At 58.3% G+C, this 19902-nt stretch overlaps 1 protein-coding gene across 4 annotated transcripts in view; it reads right to left on the bottom strand.

Annotated features, from left to right (window-relative positions):
• DLGAP4 (DLG associated protein 4) overlaps positions 1-19902 on the bottom strand; it is a 180962-nt gene that overhangs the window by 109998 nt on the left and 51062 nt on the right. For 3 of the 4 annotated variants that reach the window (XM_055138635.1, XM_055138634.1, XM_055138632.1), the window contains exon 2: positions 15892-16102. The exons of the other annotated variant lie outside the window; for it this stretch is intronic. The gene's annotated coding sequence lies outside the window, so the exon portion shown is untranslated. The remainder of the gene's footprint in view (positions 1-15891; positions 16103-19902) is intronic. 4 annotated transcript variants of the gene reach the window in all.

Genomic DNA, 19902 nt, shown 5'->3' with positions numbered 1-19902 from the left:
ATGCAGCCGTACTCACATCCCAATGGCTGCCACCATGCCCCACCTCGGCCAGAAGGCTCAGTTAAATATTCTGGATTTTCTGGAGCACAAACTTGCAGCCACGCAAATATCTCCAAACTCCACAATACGAACATCCCAGTAGGAGCACATGGGATTAACTGCGAATGTAACATAGAAGCCAACTAAGTTCAAATCACAAAACGATTAACACAGAAGGCTCAACTAGCAACAGTCACTTAGTAAACCCCCAGACAAGGATTTAGTGTTTCCGTGGCGAAATACAATAATTTCCACGAATTTTCTTTCAGGAAGTTTTTTTTTTTTTTTTTTTGCTTTTTGGGTCACATCTGGTGATGCACAGGGGTTACTCCTGGCTCTGCACTCAGGAATTACTCCTGGCGATGCTCAGGGGACCACTTGGGATGCTGGGAATAGAACCCGGGTCGGCTGCGTGTAAGGCAAACGCTCTACCTGCTGTGCTATCGCTCCAGCCCCACAGGAAGTATTTTTTTGATGATTCCGTTAGTCATTTAATGATAGCAAACGATACAAAATAAATGGCTGTCGGCCTGCTCGGGGGCTGGCTTGAGGGTGGCTGGGAAGAGGCGGATAGTAGTGTGGGGAGGATGACTGCGGTGGTAAGTTCGGTGTTGAAATACTGAGTGCCTGTAATGAACCATTGGGAACAACTCTGGAAACCTCGGTGCTTACGTGAAGTGGGGGTCAGGGGGAGGGAGAAGCCGGCCCCAGGACCGGAGCCCAGCCAGGGACAACCAAGTGAGCTCTTTGCCCTCTGATCCCTGGTGACAACGCCACCTCCGGGAGACATCACAACCAGCCTCACCTCTCACTGGGGCCCTGTCCAGCTCATTGGCTGCCCTCGGCCACGCCGGATGCTCAGAGCCTGGCTGGCTGGTGGCTGACAAGCCGCAGGCCGCAGAGGTGGGTGAGGATGAGGCCGAATGCAAATTCTTTGCGCTCTCCCTCCGACGGATTCCCAGGGGTGTCTGATGCTGCACCCCACCGCTGTCACAGGCCCCTCCACTCCAAGTGGGCCCCGCCCCCCCCCCCCCGCACATAGAGCACTGTTCCCCGACCATCCCCCGGGCACCACTGGTACCACACGCTGACCCCGTCACAGCCGGCACACGGGTGGGGCCTGAGCTCAGGGGGGACAGGGGTTCACCCCATCAACAGACACAGAGCAGGTTACAGATGTGGTCTCAGGACTCTGGACTCCTCGCCCAGAGCCACTGCCCTAGAGGTCCCCTGGGGCCCGGGGACAGGTGTCGCTTCTTCTTGGCCACCGCGCTGGCCCAGATTGTAGTGGCTTTGCTCCCCCACTTCCAGGAAACCCCAAAGATCCCACCGGAAGACCCTTACTCACAGGAGTCCCTGGAAGGAATTCCGAAGAGCTGCTGGTCGTGGCCAGCACTGCCCGTGTGTGTATGTGTGTGTGTGTGTGTGTGTGTGTGTGCGCGGGGGGCAGGGGGGGCAGAGCGGCAGGACACACACCAACGAGTGGACGCTCCTCTCCTTCCTGACGGTGGCATACCTGAGTTGCTGCTGGCTTCCTGCTCTCTGTTCCTGCTCATGGTCAGACCCCGAGGGCCGGGCTTGCCCTCCCCCGCCCCCCAACACCCGTTATGTCTCCATAAGGACTGAATCCAGCACCCAGGCTACAGTATGGTCTTATAAATGGACGTACAGGTGGTGAACACAGATCACTATATCACTGTATCACTGTCATCCCGTTGTTCATCGATTTGCTTGAGCGGGCGCCAGTAACGTCTCCATTCGTCCCAGCCCTGAGGTTTTCAGCAGCCTCTCCTTACTCGTCTTTCCAAACGGTGCCGTATTGGAGGCTCTTTCAGGGTCAGGGGAATAAGACCCGCTATTGTTACTGTATTTGGCACACTGTATTGGGTGAACACAGATAGCGCAGTAAAACAAAGTCTTGTCCCAGTGCAAAGTGTGTTCTGCACGTTATCGCAGAGACTCTTTCCAGCAGCCCCGGGGAAGTGGGGTCTTTGCTTTATTTATGCTCTGGCTGGTTGCGGGTGAGGGGGGCTGGGGGTGTGCATCAGACCCACAGCGTGCAGGGGGATACGAGGGCTATACCCAACTCTGGGGACCAGGTGATGTTGGGAGACCAAACCTCGGCTCTCACCCATGCCAGGTATGTGCTTTGCCATTCGAGCTACTTCTGCAGCCACACCTGGGCGCTTAAAAGTGGATCCTATGAGCCATTCTCCCCTTTGGGTTTATCAACGGAAGGGTCCAGTAAGAAATTCACCCCTTATGATGGTCACACCTGGCAAATGAGAGGTGGGGAAGGCCCACTAAGGCGGGCCTCTAAGGAACGGACTGCTTAAATAGGGCACATTCAGAAAGCACGTGGAGTTTCACTGCCTTAGTCCTGGACTTCAGATGCAATGTCTGGAGGTGGGGCAGCTACTCTGGAGTCATGAGGACAAAAGATACATGTTCAACTTGGCAGGGGCCAGGCCCGGGATCACGCCCCCAAGTTGCTGCACTGGCCTGGCCTGACTCCAGGAGGCTTGCTAAGCAAGGAACATGACCGAGCAGCTTACCCCGCTATTGTTTCTGGTTTTCTTTTGCTCTAGGCGGCCGGGTAGATGTGATCCCAAAGGGATGACTCTGATTCTAACGGGCAAGGCTCAAAAGGTTCAGCAATTTTGCCAACATCGCACAGCAGGTGCAGAGACTGGGAACTGGCCTCTGAACCGAATGCTTCTGCCTCTGTGCAGCCCCTTCCCACACCAGCTGGGGCTCCCCTCTCAGGCTTCCAGCCCACCCTGCAACACGCACAGCCCCCCCCCCCACAGGTCTCCTCTGTTCCTGCCACACCCTCTGCTACACCCAGGTCCTTCAGAGTCGGCTCAGGCCGAGGACTCTGCTCAGCACCCGAGCCCAGCGGGAACCCAGCCCTCCCGACCCCGGCCCTGGCCCTGGCCTCTGACCCTATCGCTGTGCCAGGCATTATGTGCCATAGCCGTGGCCATGGAGGGGGCCTTTTCCGATCAGCCTGCCTTCCCTGGGTACCCACGACCCGCTCCCCGTGCCACGCGCAAGCAGCTGCCGTTCCACTCGGGCACAGCTGAGACAGATCCTGCTCTCTCCCTGCGAGGATGTTTGTGTGTCTTGAGGGCAGGGAGTGGCCCTGCTCGCCTCCAGCTTACCCAGGGTCTGGCGAGAGGCCGGGTTACTCAGCTCCGCCGGGAGGCGCTGCATGGAGCTCACACGCGTCCCACACCTTCCGGCCGCCCCTTCTATTCCAGCCAGAGAGAAGGACTTGCGGTTCCGAGAGGTTCCCCTAGGGCCCCGTGGCCGAGCTGCCCCCAATGCTGCCCCCAGTCTGGCCTCCCGCTCCTTTTGCCCCTTGCAGCCACGTTGCCAGGTACCCACATGCCCTCGGGGTGAGGAGGGGCACTCCTCTCAGCACCCACGGGACCCAAGCAGATGGACAGGTTGCAGCCGGTGGGGCAAATGAGAATGGGAGAGAGAACGTGTGGGTGGGTGCAGCACATACGTGTGCACACGTGTGCATATCTGTATGCACACACCTGCACACGTGCACATCTATTCTGTGGGGATGGGCCAACCCCCAGTCTACACTGAATGGGGCAACTGCCTTTCTCTGTTTGGGGGCGTGCGGGTTTGTGTCATTCCTAGCGATTCTCAGAACTTCCTCCTGACTCAGGGTCAATCCTGTCAGGCCTCCGGGGATCATAGTGGTGCTGACCGCACGCAAGGCAATGTCCACCTGTGTACCAGCTCTGGCCCCACTGCCTCTGTTCTTTTTTTTTTTTTTTTTGCTTTTTTTGGGACACACCCAACGATGATCAGGGGTTATTCCTGGCTTTGCACTCAGGAATTACTCCTGGCGGTGCTCAGGGGACCATATGGGATGCCGGGGATCGAACCCGGGTCGGCCGCGTGCAAGGCAAACGCCCTACCCGCTGTGCTATCGCTGCGGCCCCACAGCCTCTGTTCCTTCTCCTGCGTTTCTGCTTCAGATGATCTCTACTTGAGCAAATTCAACCCCCCCGCCCCCACTTTTCCTATGGAGCCATAAGAAGAGGGAAACAGGAGTCGGGGAGATAGTACAGGCCGTAAAGGCACCTGCTTTGCATGTGCCTCCCTGGGCCACAACTTCTGGTTTAAATCCCCAGTACCACGCTAGGGTCCGTTCCCTAAGCACCGCTAGGGGTCACTCCTGAGCACAGAGCCAGGAGTAACCCCTCCGACTGTCAGGTGAGCCCTCCCTCCCTCCAACAGAAGCAAAACAAAACAGGAGGGGAAAACAGCCACCTCCACTGAGTTCTGGGAGGTGCCAGGCAACGCGAGTGAGACCCGCAACGACGGTGACGACAACGACGGTGACGACAGTGGCGAATGCCCGCTGAGCAGAGCGGGAACCGGGCACCTAAGCCAGCGCTTCTAGCACCACTTCACAGAGGCAGGAAGAGACTCAGCGAGGCGGGGCCACCCGCCCAAGGTCACGGGCACCGTGGAGGGCTGGAGGCCAGCTGAGCCTCAGTCTCCACGGCCAGGCACAGCCCCAGATGCCTGGCTGGTAGGGAGACCAGAGCTTCCTGTCACAGACCCGGGCTGCCTTTCAGAGAAAGGCCGGGAGCCACACGGGGGCGGGGGGCTGGGCCAGTGAGACTTAGCCTCAGAGGGTGTAGCCCTGGCACCAGCCCCCGCCCAAGCACCAGGCCTGAGGTGGACGGAAGTCAGGGAGCCTGGGCTCCACGGCCCCGCGAAGGCTAAAGATTTTCCCAACAGCCGGGGCCAAATTTATCTGCCAATCCCCCAAAGAGCTGATTCCAGCGTCTGTCTGGAAATGTCAGCCCGTGTGCTTGGAGGAACGCGGGGAGAGTTTTCCTCTAAATAGCAGGAAGCATATGGGAGGCGGATGGCGCCCGCCGCCCCAACCTGCCAACTCGTGCTCACGAGGGAGCTCAAAGGGGCCCAGGAGGGTCTGGAATCCCTACTTGAGGTGGGGGCGGGGCGCTAGAGACAGAGACGGTGGCAGAGGGGAGGGCACAGGGGGCCCTTCGGGCTGCCAGGTGGGGGGCTCCTGGGTGGACAGAGACACAGCCTGGGCCCAGCGGCAGATGTGAACAAGAGCTTGGCACGACAGATGGCAACGTGGCTGTCTCTGAGCGCGGCCGGGCACCAGAACCTGGTGGGCACTGTATCTGGGTGATCCCACTCTGCAAACAACTCGGAGATTGAGCTGCCGCTTCCCCCATACGAGCACGAAATCAAAGGCTCAGCGTGACAAAGGCGCCTTCCAGGGGCCTGGGGGTGGCTCCAAGCTGGAGCACCTGCCGTGCAGGCTCCGAGGCCCGGAGTTGGATCCCAGCATCATCCCCCTGCTGGACACAGGCCCTGCGGCTCTGCTGCTTGGGATTCCTGGAGCCGTGACAAAGCACGTGACTCGCTACACCACCACCAAGCGTGTGTGTACACCAGGATGGAAGGGGGCGGGCCGCGCGGGTCCAGCAGCCAAGTGCGGGATCCCCAGTGAGCGAAGCAGCACCACGGAAGGGAAGGGAAGGGTTAAAAGTAATAACTGGGTGGGGGGGGTAGGGTGGCGGAGCAATAGCACAGCAGGTAGGGCACTTGCCTTGCACATGGACGACACGGATTTGATCCCAGGCATCCCATACATCCCATAGAGCCCCCGAACTTCTGCCAGGAATGATTCCTGAGTACAGAGCCAGGAGTAAGCCCTGAGCACTGCTGGGTGTGGGCCTAAAACCAAAACAACAACAACAACACAATAATAATAACCAGAAGAGTGCCAAGGGCCAGGGTGCATGTCTTGCATGCATAAGGCCCAAAGTTCAACCTTCATGCCATATGCCCCACCCTTAGCCTCACACTTGCTTCCTGGGCACAGGCCTGAAGGTCTCTGGAGTACTCTACTGGGTACAGCTGGGGCGGCCCCCGGCATAGCAGGGTCTAAGCAGCACTGCCTTGCCAGACCTCGAACACGGAACTGTCCAGCCTGATTCACTCAGCATAGCCAGGAGTGGCCCCCCTGGCCCCCTGAGGTCTGCCCAAACACCCAGAAATCGATCTAATCCAATAATTTCGAGAGAGAAGGAAGGCCACTACTGCTCCTAAATGGAGTGGTAAACCACACCCAAGGCAGGCTCTTGTGCTGGGTGTGGCCTAGCTTCTGCTTGATTACTCCCCGTGACGGGGAGCTCATTAGCACCAGTTCCCGTTCTGCAAAGAACTGCCTGTACCCATGAGGCTTTTCCAGTTGGGAGCTTGTCCCTGCAAGTGTCCCCGGGAGCTGTGGCCCAGATACAGAAAGGCCCCTTTCTTGATGACACTGCCCACCTCTGTATCCCGAACACAGTGACTACATAGTCCCCTTCACCAGCACTTCCTCTGAGCACAGAGCCTGCTCCCCCTGCACCCTCCTTGGAGCCTCCAGTAAACAGTGGGTTGGGGGACACCATTCTACAGAGGTGCACAGTGAGGCTTCAGGGAAGTCAGTCGGTGGAACCTGGAGAGCCCACTGGACCATGTCCTGCAGGCTGCAGAGGCCCCTGCTGGCCCCGCTGGGGACCCTCTCAATGACGCTAACCCATCCTTCACGGGGTGTGGAGGGAGTACCAGAATCCGAGCCCCTAGGGCTCTCGAGCTCACCCCCATTCACCAAGGCTCAGGCAATCCTCTTCTGCCCTCCCCAGTGCCCACAGACTCCCTACTAAGTGCCCCTCCATGCCAGCCCCCTGCTGCAAACCCCTGTGTGGTGTCAAGCTCACCCCCAACCTATCCACCCAACAAGACCTTCCTAAGGCCAGGCCCCGTCCTGCTCGGGGCTCCCTTCCATCTTGGGGTCAGAGGCCAGCTCCCCACGCGAGCAACGAGGCCTTCCGAGCTCTGATCTGGGCCGCCCCATCCAGCTTCAGCGCTGACCAGGAAGTGGGCAGAGGCTGGTCCCAGTCCTGCTGCGCGTTCTCCATCCTCCAATGCTCAGAGTCACAGAGGCCACTGCCCGGGTTCAGAGACCCCCGAGGGAGCAGCTTCACCCCTGGCCTGCCCCGGGCTGGGGACGCTGTGCCCTGGGCTGACCCAACAGCACCGGGCACAGGGGGGGAGAGGGTGGCGCTGCTGAGTGTCTGCGGGGTGCGACAACGGGTGATTAAGTGGGGACCGTGGGGCACAGGAAGTGGCAGAGACGGCCTCTCAAACATGGCTCACACATGTCACAGCTTCGATGTCTCAGAAACAAAACCGCTGCTGTCAAAATAAACAGTCACAAACAGCTGATGAATGAGGATTTTGTTGGCGGCCTCCAAGCGCTGAAGGGCACCGGGGGTGACGTGGGGTGGCGGGAGCTTGTAGGAGAAAAGCCGTCTGGGTTCAAGGAGACGGGGAGACAAGGGCTTGTCTGAAGGCGGGGCTGGGGGCCAGGGCAGGGGAGAAGCCCGGGTCCGAGCCCCACACCAACTCCACCCTGCTCCATGGTGTTGCGTGGGTGACCCAGCCCCCCGAGCCTCAGACATTTTGCTCTCACACCAGCACTGCTCGGGGTTTACTCCTGGCTCTGTGCTCCAAGGACGCTGAGCAGAAAACCACATACACATGGTCCTGGGGTCAGCAGCTGCTCCCCGCTCTATGCTTGGGGCTGAGCCAAGTCCCAGAGGGGCTTAGGAGACCACCCAGCGCCAAGGACCCAAACAGGGTCAGCCGCATGCCAGGCCACGTCTTAACCCCGGCCCCATGAAGCCTGTTTCCTAATAAACAGCTCGTGGGAGGCAGAGGGCAGGTGGCTCACCTTGAGATCACACGGGCTGACCGACAGGCCTGGGGCTCGTGGCTGCTGCCCAGGTCACGAGCGCCTCTGAGCACCGCCTGGCGAAGGGTCAGAACCCAAACCTCGGAGTCAGTTTCCGCCCCAGGCCCACTGCGTCCCCACCTCTGGGGGCTGCCCAGGTTGCCTTTTCTGAGTATGAAAGTCATGTGTCTTGGGCAATCTGGTAAGTAGAGGAGGGGGACTGGCTGACTTTAGGCTGGAGCCGATAATTCAGGGGTAGGGGGAGCCCCACTCTCCACCCCTTGAGTTCTGGCGCTGCCTCCTGCGTGGACGGCACTCTCTGTCCGTGAGGGGTGGGGAGACACCATCTCTGTATTCAGTATTCCTCTGTTTCAGCTTCTGGATCACGTCCGGCTCAGTGTGCAGGGGTCGCTGCCAGCCGAGCTGAGGGACGGTGTGGGCCAGCTGGCTCCGCCCCCCGCCCCCCACACCCCGCAGCTGACCAACCAATGTCTCAATGCAGTTCAGGGACTTGTCTCTCGCCATTCCGGAGGAAGCCTGGGCTGTTCCTCTATGCCGACGTCCTAAGTCCTGTTCGAGCGTCCCCAGAGGACAGGAATACAAGGCCGGGGATGCAGATCAGCGGCTGAGCACTGGCCTTGCATATGTGAGGCCCTGGGTTTGATTCCTCGCACCACAAAGGAAGAGTGTATTTTCGCTTTCTCTCATAAGGAACATGGGATTGTACGGGGGGTAAGGCGCTTGTCTCGCATTGGCTGACCCCCTGATACCACATGATCCCCCATCCCTACCCAGCACAGAGCTCGGAGCAGCACCACCACCTACACACACACACACACACACACACACACACACACATTTAGAGAAAATGGCACAGCCTGGAGGAAGCAGAGCTGGGAAGTGATTCCTGACTTGCTAGTTATCAGAAGTCAAATCATTCCGCTTCTGTTTACACCAGTTTGGGCTTATTTTTCTGTCACTTGCACCTGAAATGTACCTGGATGATAGAAGCAGATTTTCCATTCAAAAAGTTCGATTTTTATAAGTTTACCAGACAAAAGAATGTGCTGTGAACAATTAATTTTTTTCTTGTAGTGTCAGGAATCGAACTCAGAACTCGTGCATAAGAGATGAGTGATTGCATGAGAACCACATCCCAGACCCATGAACTGTTTCCTGCTTATTCTTTGGGGTATCTCTGTGGCCAAAAGTCTGCATGCGCACACACTCACACACTCACACTCATACACACAAACTCATACACTCCCACATACTCACTCATACACACTCCCACTCCCACACACTCACTCCCACACACTCTTACACACTCCCACACACACTTTTTCCTACGAACCCTCTGATATTCACTGTGTTACGACCTTACTTTTCTCCCAACAAGGCGCTTGCTCTGCAGACATGTTTCCATGTCAACAAGTCTAGAGCTACGGTACGGTCGCTCCCGCCACTGTCTGGCTGGACCGTAATTTAACTAACCATCCCTCGCTGGTAGATAATTGGGCCATTCCTAATTCATCACCGTCATCAAGAAAGGGGCAGTGAACTGACTTGTCGAGTGCGGATGTTTGCTCTTGTCAGATGATTTATGATTAAGATTACGCGATTGCGAGAGCCTGACCTCATGAGCCCGAGTTTCTCTGCCTGAGACTGAAGGGTCCGTCAGTGCCTGTGACGTGGGATCCATCCTCCTGGACGGGTTTAGTGGCCATCAAAGAAAAAAGCAAATCTGAGGACAGGGCACCCTATTGCTGTCTCCGGGGAGAGTTCTCACTAGCAGAGGAAGTGTGTTGGTGGCCGGCCGCCAGGAACCAGGACCGGGGGTGCAGGTGCTGGCCTGGGGTCCAGTCAGTTGTGTGTGCCCAGCTAAGGTGTCCAGCCCCTAAGCCTCCTTCCTCAACGACTGCAGCTTTGGGCTGGTTCCAGACTTCCGTGCGTTCATTCATCCAAGCCCCACAACCACTCTCAGATGCTGTAATTTTTCAGGAGCAACGTGTGGGAGCCTCTCCTGGCACTGTGCTTGGGGACCACACTCAGTGCGGGGAGCACCCCTGGGCTGCCCACGTGCCAGGCATGTCCTCTAGCCCGCTGGCCACCTCCACGGCGGATGCTACACTCACATTTGTTTCACAGGAGTAAATTCCATTTCAGAGGCCAAATGATTTGCCCACAGTCACACAGCCCTGAAGGGTGGCCCAGGCCTGCTGATTCCCAGGTTATATCTTCTCCTACTTTACGGGGGCTGGTGGCAAGGGAGGGGAACTGCCCCAGGTGACCACAGAAACCCTAAAATCCCTGTTCCTTCCCCTGCTCCCCAAGGTGTTTATTTGTTTTGTTTTGTTTTTTTGCCACACCCATCGATGCTCAGGGCTTACTCCTGGCTCTGCACTCAGGAATCACTTGTGTCTGTGTTTGGGAGACCATATGGGACGCCTGGGATAGAATCTGGATCGGCCATGTGCAAGGCAAGTGCCCTCGCTGCTGTGCTATCTCTCCAGCCTGTTTGTTTATTTTTTTAAGCAAATGTGCTTATGTTTTGATAATTTTTTAAAATTTTGTGGCCACACCCCGCCATGCTCAGGATTTACTCCTGGGATCACTCCTGATAGGCTTGGGGGAGCGTATGGAATGCCGGGATCAAACCTGGGTCCACCTCATGCAAGGCAAGTACCCTACCAGCTGCACTTTCTCTAGTCCCTGCTCCTCAAGTTCTAACACTCAGGAAGGTCTCCAAACCCGGAAAAGTTTAAAGGGGGCAACAAAGGTCTCTGGGCCCACACACTGTACTAGAGCAGCTCAGAAACACAGCCATGACCCACCTGGTATCCGGCTCCCCAAACATCTCTGTCCCTTTTATTTTGTTTCGGGGCGACACCTGGCGATACCCAGGGTTACTCCTGGCTCGACACGCAGGAATCACTCCTGGCGGTGCTCGGGGAACCGTATGGGATGCTGGGGAATAAACCTGGTTGGCTGCATGTGAGGCAAATGACCTCCCTGCTCCATTATCGCCCTGGTCCTTCGGAAACTTCTCTGTGTACTCTTTCCCCTCAGCCCTAGCTGCACTGCAGAGTTCTTCCTGGGGCAGGACCTTCGGGTCCCTGAACCTATTTCTAAGAGCTGCAGCAGGATGATGCTATAGGTGGTCCCTGGTGATGCACAAAGGGGTCATGTCCCTCCACCCTAGCTTCCTAAGTTGTGTGTCGGTCACGCCACTGAACACGGGGTAGGAGAGGGAGAAGTGGCAACAGTCAAAGATTCCTGAACACACACAGGCCAGCAACAGATTCACAAGCACACTGTGGAGCTGAGCCATTCCCCGCAGCACACTCCCGGGTTGCGTGTCTTGGCTGAAGGAAGCCCGGGAGGGGAAAGTTCCAGAAGCCCTGGTCTGCCACTCGAAAGGACACCCTTGCCAGAGGAGCTGGAAGGGGTCATCCTCCAGGCCCGCCCGATCTCCGCCCCCGTGAGGCGCAGTCCTCCGCCCGCCCGGCTGCTGTTTCTCGGCTCGCTCCCTCCCCATGCTGAGGTGTCCGTGTCTGCAGTGCTGACTGGTTGGGGGATTATGTAACGCTGTCCCTCCCAGGGCTGTGCGCTCGGCGAGAGGGCCGTGGCCCAGGAGAGCCTGGCACACGGTCAGCGGGCAGGGGACGGGAGCATGGCTGGAACCCTGTCTCAGACACCCTCTGTCGGGGGGGGGGTCCCCCTCCAGCCCGAGACCCCAGCCCCAGGGGGGCTGCATGGAGCTCTCCTGGACGGCGCCCGAGTGCCCGGGCTCCACACCCAGCACTGATGCTGCCCACGCAGGACCAGCAGAGCACGCCCACTGCCCACGGGGCTGGCACGGCCCCGACCACTTCCCGACCATCTTCCCTCGCCTGCAAAATAGGAGCTTGCGCCAAGCAGGTCCCCGGACAGGGCAGTTCCACCCCACGGCCAGGTAGCTCAGAGGGTTTGGGCTGCCCCTGTCTCAGCTGGGCGGCCTCTGACCTGGAATGACCCCTCAGTGTACCTGAGCTCCTCCCCTGGTCTGTCCCTCAGAAATCTCGTTTCGTTCCCCCCCTGGCCCCCACCCCCGGGACCTCCTAAGCGGTGACCAGAAGAAATAGAGGTCACTTCTGACGATACCTGGCCGAGATCATTCAGTGCTTGGGGCCAGCTAAGGGGTGCTACTCGGGGCCAGCGGGGCTGGGGGCATCCAGGACCACCTGGGATGATGCTTGGGAGGTGTTGTGTGCTGTCGGGATGACTGGGAGCCTCCATCTGCAGCGCGGGCGGCCCAGGGTGTCCATTTCTATGCTTTCTTCCTTGATAAGTGACTCCATGCCGGGCTCAGGCCCGGCCATGGGCAGCTCCCGGACAACTTCAGCTGTGGCGCAGGGTTACAAGCTCCCCCACTGTCTTCTGAGCCTTCACGGTGCCCAAGGCACTGACATATCTTAGGACAAATGACGGAACCCGTCTTTTGGGGAGACCCTCCTGACCCTTTATCCTTGAATCTGAAGTGGTGATGCCAGCCAGGACCAGCCTGTCAGGTTTCTCCTCCCCCACCCGAGCACTCCAACCATCAGACTAATAGTTTTGCCTCACTTTCCTCCTCTGCAAAATGGGCACAATGAGCACATCCACAAGGATCCAATAAGGCAAGGAAAGCTTTCCAAAAATCAACAAAACAAACAGTTACTGTTCTAATTGTTTTCTAGCTTATTAATTTGTTTTTTGGGCCACTGTTCAGGAGTTACTCCTGGCATTGCTTAGGGGGCCACATAGGATGCTCGGGATTGAACATGGGTCAACTGCTGCATGCAAAGCAAGAGCCTTACCCCCTGTACCATTTCTCTGGCTTTTTCTTTTCTTTCTTTTTTTTTTTTTTTTGCTTTTTGGGTCACACCGGGTTATGCACAGGAGTTACTCCTGGCTCTGCACTCAGGAATTATTCCTGGCGGTGCTCAGGGGACCATACGGGATGCTGGGAATCGAACCCAGGTCAGCCACGTGCAAGGCAAACGCCCTACCTGCTGTGCTATCACTCCAGCCCCTGGGTTTCTTTTTTTTTTTTCTTCAACTGTGAAATACAGAGCCCCGGCAGCTGAAGACCTCCAGAACCCAGCCACAGGCATGCTCAAGGGCCCTCTCCACACGTTCGGATGAGCCTTACACATGAAGGAACCAGCAGAAGAACCCAGGTGTGCGGTACCCGGGGCTGAGATCTCCAAGCCTGCTTGGATCGGGACTGGGCTTCCTCCACCCAGACCCCCCATTTTCCAGTAGTTTGGTAGCCACACACACAAACTGCCCCTGGCGCTGTATAATCCCATCAACAGCCAAGATCCAGAGACTATAAAACAAAGCTCCTGGAAGCACATCTCTTATAGCCTATTCTTCCTCTCAGAGAACCTGGCGAAGTACCAAGAGCATCCTGTCCGCACAGCAGAGCCTGGCAAGCTCTCTGTGGCATATTTGATACACCACATACAGTAACAATGATGGGTCTCATTCTCCTGACCCTGAAAGAGCCTCCAATGCGGCAACACTGGGAAGAACGAGTAAAGAGAGGTTGCTAAAATCTCAGGGCTAGGACGAGTGGAGATGTTACTGGCGCCTGCTCAAGCAAATCGATGATCAACGAGATGACAGTCATACAGTGACACAGTGAAATACAACACACCATGAAAAGTGCCGGTGATGACAGAGATCATCCTGTTGTACCGTTTCACGGTTTAGCACTGACCGTAGACCAGGAAGAGGATATGGCCACTGCTCAGAAACCTTTCTGCCCCTCCCCCAATGCTCAGCCCATTTTGTCCACATGGGTGACCCTTCCCAGAGGCTTACAGAGCTGTGCCTTTGGTTACCTCTAATACACGGGGGCTGGGGCAATCGCTGTGTGGGCCAAAGAGTGGCCCAAAGGGCTGAGCACTAGCTTTGAAGGTCAAAGCCCCGGGTTTGGTCCCCCTGCCTCACACCACGGTCCCCCGAGCACCGCGGGTGACCCTCAAGCACAGACCAGATGTAGCCCCTGAGCATGACCAGGTCTGACCCCAAACAAGCAAACAAAGCTCAAAGCCCATATGTCCTTTCTGTCCCCACCTGGCCGGGCTCCCCCCTACCCCGCCCCGGCCTGACGCCCCCACTTCGACACGCGCCGATTTCTTTAAATAACCAGCTTGTCAGCAAAATAGCAGCAGTCACACCTCCCGCGCCGACGCCCGGGGCCCCCGCTACTGCGCAGTGCTGACGGCTGCTGTCCCAGCTCGTCGAGGAATCCCGTTCTCCATCACGGAGCCACACTGTCTGTGGTGCTGCTACGGTCCCTCCCGCCAGGCCTGGTCTGGGGGCCGCAGGGGCGGGCACTGCAGGGCAAATCAATTTCCAAAAAGATGCAAATGTTGACAAATGAGTCCTTGCCCCACCCCCCCGCCCCGAGTCCGTGCCTCAGTCTCCCCATGGACATCCCACAGGGTCACCCTCCCCAATAAAAAGAGCCCCCACATATAAAGAAGACCCTTGGTGCAGTGCCGGGCATGTAGCAACTGCTCAAGCAACACTCTTTTCTGCTCTCCAGGTCATGCCTGATGTCCATTTGGTCCCGGGGGGGCTGGGGTACAGGAGCCCGTGCACACGAGGGACTGTCAGACACCGCTCTCCTGAGTCCTTCTCAGCCATGAGCAACAACTGTCAGCGGAGAGGCGGGCCCAGATGGTGGGAGCCAGGACGGAGGGTGAGAGTAAATGATCGGGCCCCTTTCACGGTTATTAATAATAAGGCTGGCATGACACGGCTGTGCAGCGCCTTGCTCTCAGAAAAGCCCTTCTCCAGACATTATCTACAGTGAACTTCACGGGTTTTTATCATCCCCCGGCATTAGCATATGATACATATTTACCAGGCTTCTCCTTGCACACAACCTCCCTCCCAGGGCAGCTGGGCAGCTGCTGGCGAAGAAGGAACAGAAGACCAGGCAGCTGCAGCCAGAGCTGCCCTCGGCCCAGGAATCTGCGGGGAGTGGCCGCTGGCCCGCGCGTGTTCCTGTGGGGCCGGGGGGAGGCGTGTGAGGGGCCGCCTCACTCCGCTCCCTCCTTCCACAACTATCCACGGCGGCCTGATCTGTGCTCGGCACAATGCCAGCTGCGGGCATCTGGGGAATGGAGCAGCTGGTCCTCACACTCGGGATGCCAAGAGCAGGCGGGCAGGCGAACCAGAACCCGTGGCCCCGTGCAGGTCTGCACGGTGGCCAGGCGACCCTCAGTAAGCCCCTTAGCGTCATCAGAGCCTCAGTTTCCTTACCTGTGAGCTGGGCTAGTTTCCTCTGCAGGCTAGTCCAGAGGTTGTAAGGGGGTGAGGACAGGAACCTGGCGGGCCCTCGGGGGCTGTTTCTGGCAGCACGTGGGGAGCTGGTGGCGGGATGCCTCTGGGCTTGGGAGATGCGTGCGTGCATGTGTGCATGAGTGTGTGTGTGCGTGCATGTGTGTGTGTGTGTGTGTGTGTGCGAGACCTGTGTCCTCCTGCACAGATGGCAGAAGAGGCCCACACCTCATCTACCCAATGTTGGGGTTCTGCACGGTGGGGAATGGAGGGGGGACGGGTGGAACAGGCTGGAGGGGCAGGATCCAAGGGGCTCCCCAAGTTGCAGAAACTCTGGGGCGTACCCCCGGCATGGCTGGCTTCCTCGTGGCTCTCTGCTCCCTGGCCCTGTCTGAGTCAGTACCCAGTAGCTCTAGCCCCAGGGAAGCAGGTCTGGGCGGGCAGAGCCAGGCTCACCCCAGACCTCAGCAAGTGGGTTTGTTTCCCTCTGAGACTGTTCTCTCTGCAGGCCAGGGGTCCGCTCCCCCTGGCCCTCCTCCAGGGTCCTGGACACCTGGCTGTGACGAGCAGTGAAACACACAAGGAGCCCAGACACCCCAGAGCTGTCCCAGGGTCATTTCACCAGCATGTGGGCACCACCAGGTGGAAAGCAGGGCACTTCCCAGCGCTGCCAAGCGCCGTGGGCGGGTGGGCCAGCAGCCCCGACCCCAGAACCCAGGCCTGTGAACGCCACGACTTACCAACCAGTGAGCTGAGTGTCGACCAAAAGTGGGGGCCCGTAGGGGACCAGGAGGCGTCACGGGGGAAGCAGGCATAGGACCATGGGCGGCCACACACATCCCTCCAGGCACTGGGTTGGAGGCGCAGCAGGAAGCAGCGTGCGGCAGGGACCTCCAGCACTGCTCACACGGGGACCACGAGGTGCCACCGGCAGGGGGGCGGCCCCGGTGCCTGCAGGAACAGGGTAATGTTAAGTGGAGGTGTCCTGGCAGCACCCCCCCCCACCTCAGACTCAGGACCCCCGGGGATGAGGGACCTGGGGAGCAATTGTCATGGAAACCCCAGTGTGTCTACACCACTACGTTTCCCAGACCGCGCAAGGCTTGCGCGTGTGGGCCCCCGCATTGTTTTCCAGAGTTGCATTTGCATGTCATGCATATTTACGACGCTCTCCCGCACCGCCCACAGAATCCCCCTGCCGCGGGAAGCCCGGCTTCCAAGGGCCCCCACCACCAGCCTGCTTCTCCTCGTCCCTGCAGTGGGCAGACAGAGTCCCAGCTCAGCCTCTTCCTGGGGGTGGGGCCCCTCTGGGCACACGGCTGCCCGTTTCCGGGCCTCAGTTTCCCCACCTGTCAAGTACCTCCTCTGAGGATCAGTGTGGGGAGGGCACGGGCGATGCAGGTGGGGTCCCAGGCTCCCGGCACATGCCTGCCAAGCACCTTCACGCTCTGCCCCCGTGTCCCCGGCATCACCACCTCCATCGCCTCCCACATGGCACGTCTTGTGCGAGAGGCAGAGGGAGACCAGGTGGCCCTCCCCACCCACCGCGCGGGAGCAGGTGCCGCCGCCGCTGCCTGCTCACAGCCGCGGGAACAGGAGGGGCAGAGACACGAAGCCTCGGGCCGCCTGGAGGCGCTGGTGGGCAGCCCCTGCTCCCTGCCCCCTCCTGTGTGTGTGTGTGTGTATATGTATATGTACGTATGTATGTATGTGTGTATGTGTATGTGTGTACATGTGTGTGTCTATGTGTATACATGTGTGTATGTGTATACATATGTGTATGTATGTGTGTATGTGTGTGTACACATGTGTGCATACACATGTGTATGTGTGTGTTTGTGTGTGTGTATCAGGGCATCCATCAGTATCTAGGGGATGCTTCTAGCTCTGTGCCTGGGGGACTCCTGGCACTGCCGTGAAATTATTTGGAACTGGGGGACCATGCGGTGCTGGGGGTGGAACCCAGGTCTCCTGCATGTAAAGCACTCACTCAGCCACTGGGGCTATTGCTCCTGCACCACAATCTCATGCTGAAGGGGAAGAAGTAGCTGACAGAGAGGAAACCTAGCTGGAAAGGGGGCTTGGCTGGGGCTTGTTTGGGGTTCCTCTCCCGCCATTTTTATTGTGGCACCATGGTACCACGGGCCACACCCTTGGTAATGCTCAGGGGTTTGTCCAGCTCTGCACTCAGCAATTCCCCCTGGCAGTGCTCAGGGGACCACGTGGGATGCCGGGGATTGAACCTGGGTTGGAGCACACAAGGCACATGCCCTACCTGCTGAACGATCTCTCCAGCCCTTACGGTACCGTTAATGAGTGTTTCATGCATGCATCATCTGATTGGCTAGCTGCCACCAATGTCCCAAAGGCCTTGCCATCCACCCCCACCTAGGCTGGGATTTGAATTCAGCCTCTGCCCCAGTCCTCCCCTTAAATTACTGTGGGAACAAGGAGGGAGGGACACTCTGGTGGGGGAGGGGCTTCTTCCTGACCCTGCCTAGGCCTTCCGAACTCTCCACGTCTCCCAGATCAGCCTCCACTCTGTGCCAGGCCTCTAACCGGCTTTTACCTCCCTCTCCGGCCCTCCCCGGCACCATCCTCTCTGTCTTCAAAGGGCGAAACGGCGGTATTTCTCCAGGGGGACACACCTCCAGGGGCACAGAGAGGACGAGCAAACCCTGCAGCTAACCACCTCCCCTTGCAGACATCACCACGGAGAAAAGCAGGCATGCGGGGCCGGGAAGTGTTACAGCAGCAGCAGGAGCAGAAAATACTGTCCCCCAAAGAAGGCTCAGAGAGTGGAGACAAATTCCTAAAGACGTGTCAAAGCGTCCCAGCTGCACCACGGGCGGTGAAGACTGCCAGGCATGAAAATGCGGCGCTTGGGAACCTCGTCCCGCTCACGTTATCCTGATCAGGCTGATGGCGCCAGAACCCAGCAGCCAGGGAGATGGGCTGGGAGAAGGGCCGGTGGCTGGCAGAGGGGCCGAGGGGTGGGCATCGGGAGACCCAGCCTGCTGCCCTGCTGCTTCCCGGCGGGGGGCCCGCGCTACTCTCCTGACTCTCCCCAACAGACTGAGGACACACCCGGTCCCGGACACCGTCCCTGCGGGCTGGGAGGGAGCTTCAGACTCTCTGGAACATTTATGTGAAGCGGAACTGGATAGAAACCAGATACAGTGTCTGATTCCACTTCCATGAACAAGAAACCAGATACAGTGTCTAATTCCGCTTCCATGAACATGTCCAGAGCCTGCCTCTCCCGAGGGACAGTATGTAGATGAGTGCGGCCGGAGGGGAGAGTGGGCGGCAGAAAGAGTTTCTTTGGGGGGACTGGAAAATGTCTAAGACGACTGCTGCGGGCGAGGATGGGGGAACAGCGCAGGGGCGCAGAGCACCCTTCCTTCCTAACACCTGTTCCTAAGTTCAAATCCAGGTATCCCGCACGGTCCAAATGTGGTCCTGCAGCTCTGCTGGGATCCTCCGTGCTCCGAGGGAGCACCACCACGCAGGCGCATCAACTAAGTGCCAGCCCCGTGGAGCACAGGTTCTGCAGGCTGGTGTGCAACCCCCAGCAAGCACCACATCTCTGTGTGTGAAGGAATCTGGGGCTGGGGATAAGCAAATGGAGTGGGAGGTGGTGGTGGCCGCATGGCTCTATGGATGCTCTGAGGCCACTAAATTGTACGTTTGAAATTTTGGTTTTGGGGACACACCTGGTGATGGTCGGGGGGCTATTTCTGTTTTGTTTCTGGGCAGGGGTGCTCCTAGAAGTGCAGTGTGTGTGTGTGGGGGGGAAGGTAACATCTGTGCTGGGGGCCGGGCTCTAGACTGCCCGACTCTCTCTCCGTACACTGTAAGTGGGGTGAATTGTGCCCGGAATGCTGACTTTGCGTCAACCACGTAAATGGAACGATCTAACAATCAAATTCAAAGATGTGGCAACTCCCAATGGGCTCTGTCCTATGGGGGTCTCTGGTCTCCAGGTTCTTCTACCGTGGCCTGGGAAATGGGGGAGTGTTTGCCCAAGAAGGCCCCTGCTCCCCCTCAGGCCCTGTACCCCAAAGGCGTCTGCATTCATCTCCAGGAAGCCTCCCACTGCTAGCTGGCTCAGGACCCCTCTTCCATCTCCATCCCGCCACCCGCAATGATCGAAGCGAACCTTCTCCATATCCATTGGGCAAACAACCTCCTCCATCAGACTGGGAGGTGCGTGACGTCCGGGACCACCTCGAGGGGTCACCGTTGTTTGTATGTTCATGGCAGTGTCTGGCACACAGCAGATGCCCTGGAAAGGTCTGCTGGTGGAATGGATGAACAAAAATCCCGGCCTGAGGAGCTCCCCGAAGGCGCCACCCAACCAGGGCAAAGAATTGTCATCATCCTGACTGCGACCCTTAGCACAGCCTGAGGGTCTGGGCTGCGGGGTGAGAGGGGGCACTGGACAGGACTTCTCCTGTAGCTGCCCTCACCCAGGCTACTGGAACCCCAGTATCCGGGCACCTGGAGTCAGCCCACCCTGCCGTGCTCTCCCCAGCACCCCCACATCCCAGCCACTAGCCCCTCCTACTGAACCTGCACAAGGACTCAAGCAGCCGGTGCTCCTCCAGGGAGGGAGCACTGCCATTGTCTCTCACCTGGAACATTCTGTACTCTCGGCCCCTGCTTTCAGTGGAAACATGAGGCGGGGGGCCCAGCCAGAACCCCAAGACACACACAGAGACACACACACACACACACACACTCACACA

The sequence above is a fragment of the Sorex araneus genome, chromosome 5 (genome assembly GCF_027595985.1).
Source record: "Sorex araneus isolate mSorAra2 chromosome 5, mSorAra2.pri, whole genome shotgun sequence".
Lineage (NCBI taxonomy): Eukaryota > Metazoa > Chordata > Mammalia > Eulipotyphla > Soricidae > Sorex > Sorex araneus.
The sequence above is the reverse complement of the archived record's forward strand: the minus strand, read 5'-3'. Positions and strand labels throughout refer to the sequence as shown.